Source organism: Phyllobates terribilis, unplaced genomic scaffold (genome assembly GCF_046119375.1).
Source record: "Phyllobates terribilis strain yellow unplaced genomic scaffold, ASM4611937v1 Scaffold_3__8_contigs__length_932513732, whole genome shotgun sequence".
Lineage (NCBI taxonomy): Eukaryota > Metazoa > Chordata > Amphibia > Anura > Dendrobatidae > Phyllobates > Phyllobates terribilis.
Window position 1 is genome coordinate 688,706,556 of NW_027362763.1, and position 14,154 is coordinate 688,720,709.

The 14,154-nt window shown below is 46.4% G+C and overlaps 1 protein-coding gene across 2 annotated transcripts in view; it reads right to left on the bottom strand.

Moving 5' to 3' along the window:
* Positions 1 to 14,154, bottom strand: part of DISP1 (dispatched RND transporter family member 1) — a 107,515-nt gene that overhangs the window by 80,318 nt on the left and 13,043 nt on the right. Inside the window, exon 1 of one of the 2 annotated variants that reach the window (XM_073671890.1) lies at positions 2,875 to 3,008. The exons of the other annotated variant lie outside the window; for it this stretch is intronic. The gene's annotated coding sequence lies outside the window, so the exon portion shown is untranslated. Of the gene's footprint in view, positions 1 to 2,874; positions 3,009 to 14,154 lie in introns of those variants that run through there. 2 annotated transcript variants of the gene reach the window in all.

Here is a 14,154-nt window from a genome sequence, read left to right on the forward strand (position 1 = left end):
GAGACACAGATAGAGAGAGACACAGATAGAGAGAGACACAGATAGAGAGAGACACAGATAGAGAGAGACACAGATAGAGAGAGACACAGATAGAGAGAGATACACAGATGGCAAATAAAGACAAAGAGGAATATCTCAACGTCTGGAGGAACGACATTACCAAATCACAGAAACTGACGATATACCAGAACCTACAGAGGGAATACAAACTGGCCCCATGTCAAGAGAAACTGGAAAACCCCAAAGAGCGACAGATCCTGAGCCGGTACAGACTGAGCGCCCACAGCCTACTCATCGAATCCAGGCGGCACCGACAGAACTACAAGCCCCGAGAGAGCAGACTGTGCCAGAAGTGTCCTCAGGAGGCAATGGAGGATGAGGCCCACTTCTTGCTGAGGTGCCCCAAATACTCCAGTGAGGGACACTCACTTCAGGAGGCTGTCCGATCTCCTCCCAGACTTCACCTCCATGGAGGAGGAAGACAAACGGCCGATACTACTGGAGGAAGAGGAACATGCAGCGACCATAGCAGCACAATATGTCATTGCCTGCCACAGACTAAGAGGAGCCTGATATGTCATGGACCCCGATACCCCATCCTCGATGTGTCCCTATACCCCATTATTTTACCACTTGCTTTAGCAATGCTAACATGTACTTAGTCCTGCCAATAAAGCCCATTTGGTTTGATTTTATTGAGAGATAGATACACAGAGATACAAAGACAGACATAGATATCCCTTTAATCTGATAATCCAGTACATATTAGAATCTGCCACGAATTGAAATAAAGTGAGATTTAACAAAATCACTAAAAACACAACTAAAAATAGCTTTAGCTATAAAAAAAAAAAAAAAAGTTGCGGTAGCATATTCCTTTTAATTTCTCGACAATCCAGAATATTTGATAATCTGGTCCCTCCTGTCAGATTGAAGACATTGGACCCTATATCGATATCTATAGCGGCCCCTGAACGCCTCTCTGTTTAGGTGAGAAGCCCTGAAGGTGATGAGCAGTGAAAGGGAAGAAGAGTCGGTGACGGCTGCAGAAACCAATGACACCGATCATTACTGCCAGCAAGTGCTCAGGACGCTGCAGAAAGAAAGGGGGGATCTACGGGGTTATACTAGAAAGGTCTGCAGAGGAGTCATCATCATTGTATTAATACAGTAACAATACAAGAATAACACATGGATCAATTATTTATAGCTCATCAAGTATTAATGACCCGAAGCCACTAACACAGAATCTGCAACCAGGTATGCTGCATCAGGAGAGAGAAGACAGACAGACAGACAGATCCCCATCCCTGGTCTCCAGAGTTCTTATCCCTCAATCCCCATTTCCACTTGCTTTGGCAATGCTAATGTTCATTTGGTCCTGACAATAAAGCTTCATTCAATTGAGATATAGATATGTTTAAAAAAAAAATTAGACAACCATGTATGCACAATAATATAAGCAGAGAGATAGAGATTTTTCAAGACATTAGACAGCCATGTATGCTGCATTAATTGAAACCGAAAAAAACATGCAAAACAAAGTTATTAAGTAAATTTTGCATTGATAAGAGTGAGGGTAAAAATGTAAGAGAGGAGGATTTTGTAACTTTTTGGATGGATAGATAGAAACAGAGCTAGATAGATAGATACATAGATGATAGATACATACATAGATAGATAGATAATAGATGGATAGATAGATAGATAATAGATAGATAGATGATAGATAATAGACAGATGATAGATAGATAGATGATAGAGAGATAGATAGATAATAGATAGATAGATAATAGATAGATGATAGATAATAGATAGACAGATGATAGATAGACAGATGATAGATAATAGATAGATGATAGATAATAGATGATAGATAGATGATAGAGAGATAGATAATAGATAGATAGATGATAGATAATAGATAGATAGATGATAGATAATAGATAGACAGATGATAGATAATAGATAGATGATAGATAATAGATAGATAGATGATAGATAATAGATAGACAGATGATAGATAATAGATAGATGATAGATAATAGATAGACAGATGATAGAGAGATAGATAGATAGATAATAGATAGATAGATGATAGATAGATGATAGAGAGATAGATAATAGATAGATAGATGATAGATAATAGATAGATAGATGATAGATAATAGATAGACAGATGATAGATAATAGATAGATGATAGATAATAGATAGACAGATGATAGAGAGATAGATAGATAATAGATAGATGATAGATAATAAATAGATGATAGATAGAGGATAGATAATAGATAGATGATAGATAGAGGATAGATAATAGATAGATGATAGATAATAGATAGATGATAGATAGATAGATAATAGATAGATAGATGATAGATAATAGATAGATGGATGGATAGATAGATAATAGATAGATAGATGATAGATAATAGATAGATAGATAATAGATAGATAGATGATAGATAATAGATAGATGGATGGATAGATAGATAATAGATAGATGATAGATAATAGATAGATGATAGATAGATAGATAGATGATAAATAATAGATAGATAGATGATAGATAATAGATAGATAGATAATAGATAGATAGATGATAGATAATAGATAGATGGATGGATAAATAGATAGATAGATAATAGATAGATGATAGATAATAGATGATAGATAGATAGATGATAGATAATAGATAGATAGATGATAGATAATAGATAGATGATAGATAATAGATAGATAGATTCCTGCTCTCCGCAGCAGTGCACAGTAGGTGCCGGACGTGCAGCCCCCCCCCCCCGGCTCCCTGCAGCACTAAGTACTATCCTGACATTTCCCCCCTTGGCTGCAGGCATCTGGGATTTGGCTCGTACCTTCAGAGCCCCAGCAGCAGCAGTCAGGGGCAGGTCCTCCAGAGGTGGCCCATAGTGTGGTCTCTATGGCACATAGATGAAGTCCTTCCACCGCCTCAGCCTGGAGCTGACTGACAAGCACATGTTGACTCCACAGGCTGGACATGAAGGGATGGAGAATTCCAGGCGGAGGCAGCCAATGGGACAGCAGAGGCCGGCCTCCTTTCTAGTGTAACCCCGGGGGCTATGTGTTTAGTGGTAACAGCTGGGATGGGAAGAGCCTCCCGAGAACACAGGGTCACCAAGTCAGGATATGAAGGTGACATGTAATTTCTAGTCTCTTCCTGCTTCCATAGGGGGGATCCATGGAGCTGCTTTGTGTTACTTTCCGCCTTTGATCTGTTTCACTAGAACATTTCATTTCAGCAATTTCCTCGAATGTGAAGAATAAAGTTCTGGAGATGGTTAAAATAATTCCAATCCCATTATTCTTAGTAGTATCTGCCTCAAGGAAAGCTGGATGACAACCGATGTGGTGGCCATAGGGCGTCTCCGGACCCCTAAATGGTAAATGTGCCTGAATATGAAACCTCATCTCAGGGTTTCTAACGACGAGAATGCTGCAGTCTAAAAAGTACTGTACCCAAAGGAAAACCTGACAGACCCTATTATAAAGTCAGCGGCGTCCATAAGGATCTGTCGGTATCCATCACATCAACTTCAGGGTAAATCTAGTATTACATGGTGGCCATTCAAATAAAAGATGGTTCATGTAATAGAAATTCGGCTCTAATCCACCAGAGGGGGCGACACTGAGCTAAAGTGGGGTCTGTAGTGCTCTATTTGAGCTGGTAGGGGAGGTTCCTGAATGGAGAAGTGGCGCAGTTCATGGTGAACCAGGGTGACGTGCACTGTGGATGGGGTGTGGTGGCCCCGTGAACGGGGATAAAAGGTCGCCATGAATGAGGAGACTAGCCACTGTGAGCGGGGAGCCGTGGCACTTAGGACGGGAGAAGAAGAGCCACATTTAACGGGGAACTGTGGCTCTGTGAACGGTGAGCTAAAGTGGGGTCTGTAGATCTCTATTTCAGCTGGTAGTTGAGGTTCATGCATATAGAAGAGGTGCTATGCATGGTGAAACGGGTAGAAGAGGCGGTGAAACGGGTAGAAGAGGCGGCGGAAACGGGTAGAAGAGGCGGCGGAAACGGGCAGAAGAGGAGGCAGCGAAAACGGGCAGAAGAGGAGGCAGCGAAAACGGGCAGAAGAGGAGGCAGCGAAAACGGGCAGAAGTGGAGGCAGCGAAAACGGGCAGAAGAGGAGGCAGCGAAAACGGGCAGAAGTGGAGGCAGCGAAAACGGGCAGAAGAGGAGGCAGCGAAAACGGGCAGAAGAGGAGGCAGCGAAAACGGGCAGAAGAGGAGGCAGCGAAAACGGGCAGAAGAGGAGGCAGCGAAAACGGGCAGAAGAGGAGGCAGCGAAAACGGGCAGAAGAGGAGGCAGCGAAAACGGGCAGAAGAGGAGGCAGCGAGAACGGGCAGAAGAGGAGGCAGCGAGAACGGGCAGAAGAGGAGGCAGCGAGAACGGGCAGAAGAGGAGGCAGCGAGAACGGGCAGAAGAGGAGGCAGCGAGAACGGGAAGAAGAGGAGGCAGCGAGAACGGGCAGAGGAGGCAGCGAGAACGGGCAGAGGAGGCAGCGAGAACGGGCAGAGGAGGCAGCGAGAACGGGCAGAGGAGGCAGCGAGAACGGGCAGAGGAGGCAGCGAGAACGGGCAGAGGAGGCAGCGAGAACGGGCAGAGGAGGCAGCGAGAACGGGCAGAGGAGGCAGCGAGAACGGGCAGAGGAGGCAGCGAGAACGGGCAGAGGAGGCAGCGAGAACGGGCAGAGGAGGCAGCGAGAACGGGCAGAGGAGGCAGCGAGAACGGGCAGAGGAGGCAGCGAGAACGAGCAGAAGAGGCAGCGAGAACGAGCAGAAGAGGCACCGAGAACGAGCAGAAGAGGCACCGAGAACGAGCAGAATAGTAAGCGAGAACGGGCAGAGGAGGCAGCGAGAACGGGCAGAGGAGGCAGCGAGAACGGGCAGAGGAGGCAGCGAGAACGGGCAGAGGAGGCAGCGAGAACGGGCAGAGGAGGCAGCGAGAACGGGCAGAGGAGGCAGCAAGAACGGGCAGAAGAGGCAGCGAGAACGGGCAGAAGAGGCAGCGAGAACGGGCAGAAGAGGCACCGAGAACGAGTAGAAGAGGCACCGAGAACGAGTAGAAGAGGCACCGAGAACGAGTAGAAGAGGCACCGAGAACGAGTAGAGGAGGCAGCGAGAACGGGCAGAGGAGGCAGCGAGAACGGGCAGAGGAGGCAGCAAGAACGGGCAGAGGAGGTGACGCACCCCCTGGGCCGTGTGTGTAGGGGAATACCCGGAGCCGGGTCTCTGTGTAATGCTGGGGGTTGTAGTCTCCGTGGCGGCGACCCGGTCCCGTGGCTCAGGGTGGTCAAACCAGTGGCGGATCTGTTTATTTGGGTTTTGTAAGGTTTAAATGTCCGACTACGCCACCCGTGGATTGTGGTCACTGAGAACCGCCGCTGCGGGACAGACCGCTGAGGCTGATGTTGTGTGCGCAGCAGGGGGTAGTATAACTCCCCACGGGAGGAGTATAGCCTCAGGGCAGTGAGTGCAGATGGTGGGGGTGATGGTGCGCGGGAGCAACAGTAATGACTCAGAGTCCAGTGATGCAGTCCAGGGTCTTAACTCACAGCTTTACACTCCAAGCCACTTCTGCAGGTAATGGCTGCCCACGTCGTACTGTGCTCACCAGGTGAGGGGCTCGGCCAACTCCCAGGTACCTTTGGAATGCTCTTCAGGACCCCCTTCGTGTGTCCTTTCTCTGGCCTGTCGTACCCCACAATTGACCACGTTTCTGTCCAGCTGCCTCGGGCCTTGGCGGGCAAACGTATGTTCCGTTTCCCTGGGTCCTCTATGGTGCCTTCCTAACGGGTGTAGTGAGGGGCCGTACACGTACAATGCCACGGCCTCCGGTTACTAGCTGAAGGTAGTTGCTCTCCTCCACTAGATGAGGGATCCGGTTCCCTTACTTGGCCTGACCCCCCTACTCTGGTAGCGGCGGGAGTGCGGTGGCGGCTGGCCGGTCCGCACCCCTGGGGTCCCTTCACTCCACTCCTGGAGCCTCCTCCATTCCTCTCCTTTCTTCTCCTCCAGGCTCAGGCCTTGAGACTTGGCCTGCCTGCGGAGCAGAGCCCATGCAGAGCCTTCGCTCCCAGTCTCCTTCTCTCTCTGCTCTCTCCCACTTTCTTTCTGCTCACTCTAAGATGGTGCCCACCATATATACTCCCCTATACAGTGCACCCTTGATCTACTCTCCCCACCCACACACTACCGGGTTCCCCCTTTCTAGGTGTTCCCTCCCCCCACTCCAGCCAGGGACAGGGGCAGTTGTGCGCACTCATGTGGTGTAGTGCATGTGGGTGTTAGGGTCCTGAGCCACACTCCATCCTTACCTGGAAGTGAGATATCACACCTCTGGGTGAGATGCAATACCTCTGTAGCGACCGAACCCTCGGGGCGCTACAGAGGCAGCGAGAACGGGCAGAGGAGGCAGCGAGAACGGGCAGAGGAGGCAGCGAGAACGGGCAGAGGAGGCACCGAGAACTTGGAGATCTGGCACTGTCGATATCGATGCACTGTGCACAAGAAAAAAGTGGCGCTGCAAACAGCAAGAAGGGGCGCTGTGCAGCAGATGAATGAATCCAGAGGGGGAGACGTGGTGCTGTGCATTGGGAAGTGTCGCTGTGCAGACGTCCATCCAGAGCATGTGATGCAGCCATCTCTTCATTATATGTTCTTCCTGCCATCTGCTGACTCTGGTGTCACCCGTATGATGCAGAAAATGCAGCCACTTACTGAATGATGTTCACTTTAGGTGATAATCCCCGTGTGGTCCTCCTGGCAGGGCACAGGATGATGGGGGGCTCTGCAGGGAAACGCTCCACCTGGCAGGGGTGTCAGCTTCCAATTAGCAGCAATTAAGCTGGAAAGAGCTCAGGACATTACTCTGCCCGGAGCTCAGCTTGGGAGGTGATGTTTAATCCTCAGGGAAACCAGCAACATCAAAACATAAAACCACTGGAGATCTCCCGGGTACATCAGACCCAGAAAAAGCAGCACAGAGGATGAGAGTAAAACCACATGGCACATACCCGCCATAGTGACATTAGTGCGCAGGAGACCCCAGTAACCACACTGCTCAGCGAAATATAAGGGCTATTTGATTGCAATTAATCCTTAACCTTTAATAGACTTAATTAAAACAATTATTATTAAAAAGAAGATAACCACGGTGTAGACCCAAAGAGAAAAAGACCATGTCAGGTCAGGGACCTAGATCTCCTAAGACAGGCCGTGGTCGGTGGGGGGAGTGATTTATCCCGACCAGAACAATGCCTGTTACAGTGTCCAGCCAAGATTGGATGGAAATAGCATTCAAGAAGAGTAAACCGGTATCAAATATAGACTCTCAATGTTGTCAGTGGACACACAAAGCCAGAATCCCCACAGATTTATACAAATATAAGCAATGCTAGAAAAGGAACATCCTCACCCATGAGTTGCAGGACAGCTATGGTACCAAGAGGAGTTCTCCAAGAGGGGAGGCAGGTCCGCTTCCAGGGATGAGGCGTATAAATCTGCCCCTATTATCTCCCTAAAAGATCCATGCTACCCCTGACACCCCTTTCTCCTGCCCTTACAAGGACAGTCCACATCTAGCCACTGCACTCTAAAGCCCTGTGCTTTCCCTATAGTCCCAACGCGTTTCTTCCAACCGGAGTCATCAGGGGACATAGCACATATAGAGCTAGGCTAATTACTAACTCAAAGAGCATGACTGTCTCCACTACTCTGGTGAAGCAACTATCAGTCATAGTACAGGGTTTATATAGAGAAAAGGTATAACAAGAGCATAATGCGCTGATTTCATTGTCCAATAAAGGAGTAATATGTAAGTGACCACCATTCTAGATCATTAGATTCATGTGCCGGGCGTCTATAACGCTGCAAATGGCCCTAGAGTAGCATGTGGAACGCACGCCCAGTGTATGGACCGCACTTCCGCTTCTGTAGACCGCAGTAGTGTCACTTCCGGTCACGCAGCATCTGGTGATGTCACATCCGGCCGCACATGCCGGCCGGAGACCAATGGTGAAACGCAAGCCAGCCTAATGGAAAGCAGATGCATCACAGCCAGTGAGGTCACATCCGAACTCCTCTTGGTACCATAGCTGTCCAGCAACTCATGGGTGAGGATGTTCCTTTTCTAGCATTGCTTAGATTTGTATAAATCTGTGGGGATTCTGGCTTTGTGTGTCCACTGACAACATTGAGAGTCTATATTTGATACCGGTTTACTCTTCTTGAATGCTATTTCCATCCAATCTTGGCTGGACACTGTAACAGGCATTGTTCTGGTCGGGATAAATCACTCCCCCCACCGACCACGGCCTGTCTTAGGAGATCCAGGTCCCTGACCTGACATGGTCTTTTTCTGTTTGGGTCTATACCGTGGTTATCTTCTTTCTAATAATAATTGTTTTAATTAAGTCTATTAAAGGTTAAGTATTAATTGTCTAGTTTACCCTTGCTGTTACGGATCCTTGTTGACTGGGTATTCATTGTGTCTGATTCAAATCAGTCTTCTGTGCTGTATTTCTATTTGATTGCAGAAGCAGACAGCGCCTCCTTCAACCATGTGGTTGTGTCTGATACTGCAGCAAAATCTCATTCACTTGAATGATACTGAGTCACAAGACTAAACAAAGCCACGGTAACAAGTCACAGGATTGGGGAGGGATAGGAGCAGAATAAACCTGGTGCAGAGAGCTAATCTAATAGAAACAGTTATTACAACTAACAGCTGAGGGTTTGTTACAATTGTATGTGATCTAGACAATCCTACACACTGTGCATCAGCAGCACAAATCTCTCTCCTGTCCTGTCCTGTTACAATGTATCAGTCTGGAGTTACACTGTTCTATTAGGAAGAATGGATACAAAGAAAAGTACTAAGTCAGTGCTGATTGTGGCTCATAGCTTCAGCTGCTGCCTGCAATGATGTAGGTTGTGGGTTCGATTCTCAGGGAGAACAGATTTCACAAAAAAATAAATAAATAAATAAAATAGAAAATAAGAAATACTAGGCCATCAAGTCTGGGAGGTCTGTATTAGTAAATGCACATGACCACTGCAGACAATCACTGCGCTCGGTGCTTTCTACATTGGCTTGACCATAATGGATAAGCAGTTATGTGGGCTTTTGTCAGGATGTCACCGCTTCAGCCTGTCAATAAAGGCTGGAGAGTTGGCGGCGCAGCAGTTAGAGCAGAAGTGGAGTATAGCCGAGATTGTTATTTCCATGGATTAAAAAAACTGTACCCAAGGCAATCCTTTTTAATGTATTCCTACATTTCCAGGAGGAGTAACAGAGAAAGAACACTAATGGTTGATACCATATGTCTACACCTTCTGGGACAATGTGAGATTGCGAAGAGACACAGATGACAATGAGAATGATGGTACTCTTTGTCCATTTATTCATATGTTTCCAGGAGGTAATTGCCAACACAGACATATCAAGGGAATAAGCACTCTGGATTTAACTATAAAAGTGTCCATTCACTGACAGCAAGAAGAAACAAAGTGCAAGTGCATCTTATTAGAAAGTTGCAGAAGCAGCAAATCTTTCCAGAACTTACCGAATACAGTGCAGGGATCCTGCCAGCACTTACTGACTACAGTGCAGCGATCCTGCCAGCACTTACTGACTACAGTGCAGCGATCCTGCCAGCACTTACTGACTACAGTGCAGCGATCCTGCCAGCACTTACTGACTACAGTGCAGCGATCCTGCCAGCACTTACTGACTACAGTGCAGGGATCCTGCCAGCACTTACTGAATACAGTGCAGCGATCCTGCCCGCACTTACTGAATACAGTGCAGGGATCCTGCCAGCACTTACTGAATACAGTGCAGGGATCCTGCCAGCACTTACTGAATACAGTGCAGGGATCCAGCTAGCACTTACTGAATACAGTGCAGGGATCCAGCCAGCACTTACTGAATACAGTGCAGGGATCCAGCCAGCACTTACTGAATACAGTGCAGGGATCCAGCCAGCACTTACTGAATACAGTGCAGGGATCCAGCCAGCACTTACTGAATACAGTGCAGGGATCCTGCCAGCACTTACTGAATACAGTGCAGGGATCCTGCCAGCACTCACTGAATACAGTGCAGGGATCCTGCCAGCACTCACTGAATACAGTGCAGGGATCCTGCCAGCACTCACTGAATACAGTGCAGGGATCCTGCCAGCACTCACTGACTACAGTAATATACAATGGATCTACCCCGTCCCTTACATATAGGTCTATCTATGGAATTGTTTTTTTCTTGAAGGTCTTATTTTTTCCTTTTCATCTGTTTCTCATGTAGTTTACACCACAAGCCTCATCTATCAATGTCCGCTCCAAACACATCCAAAGAGACATAAAACACGACAGCAGGGGGAGGGGTGGATGCTCCATCTTGTCCCATTAGCTCCATGTGCCAGGAGGAGGCGAGTAGAAGACGTCACATTCCTCGCTTCTCCTCCATTGTTCGGTCCTTTGGTAAATATTGATCACAAAGTGACAACACAGATCTTTGTAGTAGAGACTTCAGGGGAGGCATATTTGGGGGTCGGACAGATACAGGGGTGTGCAGGCTTCACATGGGATTCCTCCTAAACCCCTCTGTCCTCCAACAACAAAAGACAAAGCCCAAACAACAAGAATAGAAAGACTAAGGTCGGATGGAGTCACCCAGCTTTCCCAGAAAAGTGGCTTTCTTGCGCTAAAAAGTCACAAACATTGCTACTTTGTGGCCACTTTCCACCACTTTGGATGGAGCTCAGGAGAGGGGGTTGGGCTGCTCATGGCTTTATGGATTTATTATAATTTACCCTATAAAATAACGATTCTCTGCCATCTTTTCTTAGAACTCTGCATTGTGCCGTCCCTCTGTTCCTCCTCCTGGAAATATATAAATAGAGGGCAAGTGTTACCATTCGCTGGAGCTTGTCCCAATGTTGTCAGAGACACAACCTTGTGACACGGAGAATGGGAACGCTTAGTGGTCAACGGATTAATATCATTTATATATTTCCACTTCGAAGAACAGAGAAATTGCACCATACAAAGTTACCACAAAAAAAGCAACAAGAACTGCAAGCCTAAGATGGAAAGATATCAGCCAGCTGCCCTAAAAAAAGATGTTTTCTTGTGCTGAAGTCACAAAAATTGCAACTTTTTACCCCCTGTGGTAAGACGCCTCACTTGGCCGCTTCCGGAAGTAGACTCAGGAACCGTGTTTTCTCTGCAGGCTTTATTATGTGGCATAAAGCCCTGCAACTCCAGCAAAATAAACACAGCCTTAGTGGCAAAACGACAAAACAAAAGATAAACGACAGCACAGTCCATAGCAGTGTGGGATTAGCCACACAGGTTATAGTCCCAGCTTTCAGCTCCTCTCTGAGCTGTGGCTGTCCAGTCTGGAGACCTTGCCTCTTCAAACTCAACACCAGAGAAAAAAAAACAGAAAGTTGCTCAGCCACACCTTGAGGTGGAGGTATGGGGAATGACGTCCCTCCCATCTCTATGTCATTCCCATAAAACTACGCCCTTTAAAAGAGTTACCCCCCCCCAGCATATAATATGCTGGCAGAAAGTTTATTGGTTCTAGTTCACACAGGCTAGCAACCTGCGTGACACATTCCTCCCCTCATATACACCAACGACTCTGTCACACCCCTTATCTATCTATATCCATCCATGACCTATCCGTCCACCCGTCCATCTCCTATCCGCCCACCCGTCCATCTCCTATCCGCCCACCCGTCCATCTCCTATCCGCCCACCCGTCCATCTCCTATCCGCCCACCCGTCCATCTCCTATCCGCCCACCCGTCCATCTCCTATCCGTCCATCTTCTATCCGCCCATCTCCTATCCGCCCACCGCCTATCCGTCCACCGCCTATCCGTCCACCGCCTATCCGTCCACCGCCTATCCGTCCACCGCCTATCCGTCCACCGCCTATCCGTCCACCGCCTATCCGTCCACCTCCTATCCGTCCACCTCCTATCCGTCCACCTCCTATCCGTCCACCTCCTATCCGTCCACCTCCTATCCATCCACCCGTCCACCTCCCACCCGTCCACCTCCCATCTATCCATCCGTCCCCTATCTATCCATCCATCCATCTAATAAAAACAATTCTTGCCCTTAGAACTCTGTGTCGTCCCCCTGTAACTACTCCTGGAAAATATAAAATTGTCACCCAGTGTTACCATTCAATGTAGCTTGTCCCAACACTATCCAACTAGTAATGATAGTGTCAGAGACGGACACTAGTGACACGAGAAATGGTAACACTGAGCTGTCAATTTACTTATACATTTCCAATAGGAAGAACAGAGGAATCCAAAAAGACCAAACAACAAGAAACACGAGCAACAACCAGCCCTAAAGTGGGAAGGCGTCATCCAGCTTTCCTAGAAAAGTTGTTTTCTGGTCACACAAATTGAGCCGTTCATGACTTGAGGAATTAACCCTACTTTGTCCAATTCTGGAGAATCTTTCCTTAGAATTCCGCAATTATCGGGCCCCCTGTTACTCCTCCTGGAAACATAAATCAGCAGACGACTGATGTTACCGCGCGAAAGGAGCTTGTGCCAACAATATCCCCCTGTAGCAACAGTGCCAAAGATGCCCCCTACTGACACAGGGAGATGGTAACTTATGTATACCTTCCCAGGAGGAAGAACAGAGGAACGTCACCATGCTGTTTTTGTTTTTTGTTGTTTTTTTTTAAAAGGAATGGAATACGAGTCTTTTCTAAAACGGACATGTCAGCAGAGACGAGGGGTCTACTTTTAATTTACTTTTTTGGTGGAGGGGGAGTTCTTTAATTTAAATAGTTCTTTACATGATGGGTCTTTAGTACAGTAGCGGAGATCCCCCCTCTGGATATAACGAGGGGCAGCCAGACCTAAATCCTCAGGCTGTAAGATCAAACACTGACCTGTGACCCCGCAGATCAGATATTGCTCTATGATACTTAGCACCTATTACCCAGATGATCATTAGGGGGCGCCGCTTCTCTCCAATAAATCATAATAAAAAGGTTGAGCTTTTTTTTTTTTTGCCATTTTTCAATTATATTTTTTAGTTTTTTGTTTTTTTCCCCCACCTTTTCTTATCCTTTTCCTAAACTGTTAACAGATGTTGACGGATTTTGGGATGTGAATACCGCGCAGACGCCACACACCTCTGAAAACTGGTACTAAATTGGCATTAACCATTAATATCCAATTCTGACCATGGAGTAGAAAATACAATGAAATGCAAAGTAGCAAAAGTTTGAAAAAAAAAACTTTACCAAACTTTCCTGCCATATTTTCTAAAATTCACCAAAAACCAATATAAAATGCCCCCCCGATATAATGTCCGGCCAGAACAGGGGTCTGTCGGAAGTTATAAAACAATGATAAGATTCATTATAGGATCAGACTAAGTAGATGATGATGTAACTATGACCAATGCTAAGAGAGGGGTTCATGATAAATCAGAACGAGCTCACTGATGGATTCTTAGTTTACTCAGTCTGCAGCCAGCAATAGACAGAGCAGCACAAAGGCCATAGAAGGCAAACGGTGCAAAATTTTGAATGACACCCAATTGCAAAAACTATTATTAGCCCCAAATACACGGATTTTATGGGGTTATCGTATCTATTTAAATGAGTGAAATTGTGTTGGAAAAACAAGCAGTGTTGCAATTTACCTTTTCTTAAAAATCTGTTCTCAATAATTTTTTTAAATTTTGTAGTATACAGCTCGTACATGAGACAACCTCTTCAGGTAAAAGAAAACAAATTGTCCCCAAAAGGTAGACAACCCCTTTAAGGAATGATTATACTGTCCTACAAACCATCATATTGCTATGTATCTATGCATCCATCATTAAAAGGCAGCTAGATGGCATTTTTAGGGCTCCCAAAAGACAATTATTCACCCATGTGGGATATACCTGGTTCTACTATGACTGCTAGATGCTTTTTTATCAAATATTTCCAAAATTTGTAACTTGCAGTACCACTTTTCACCATTTTCAAATTCAATGACTTTACATAGACTTTAATGAAACAGCGCCCCCTCCAACTTACATTTTTGTTGTAGATTGGAATACTAATTCAGTAAC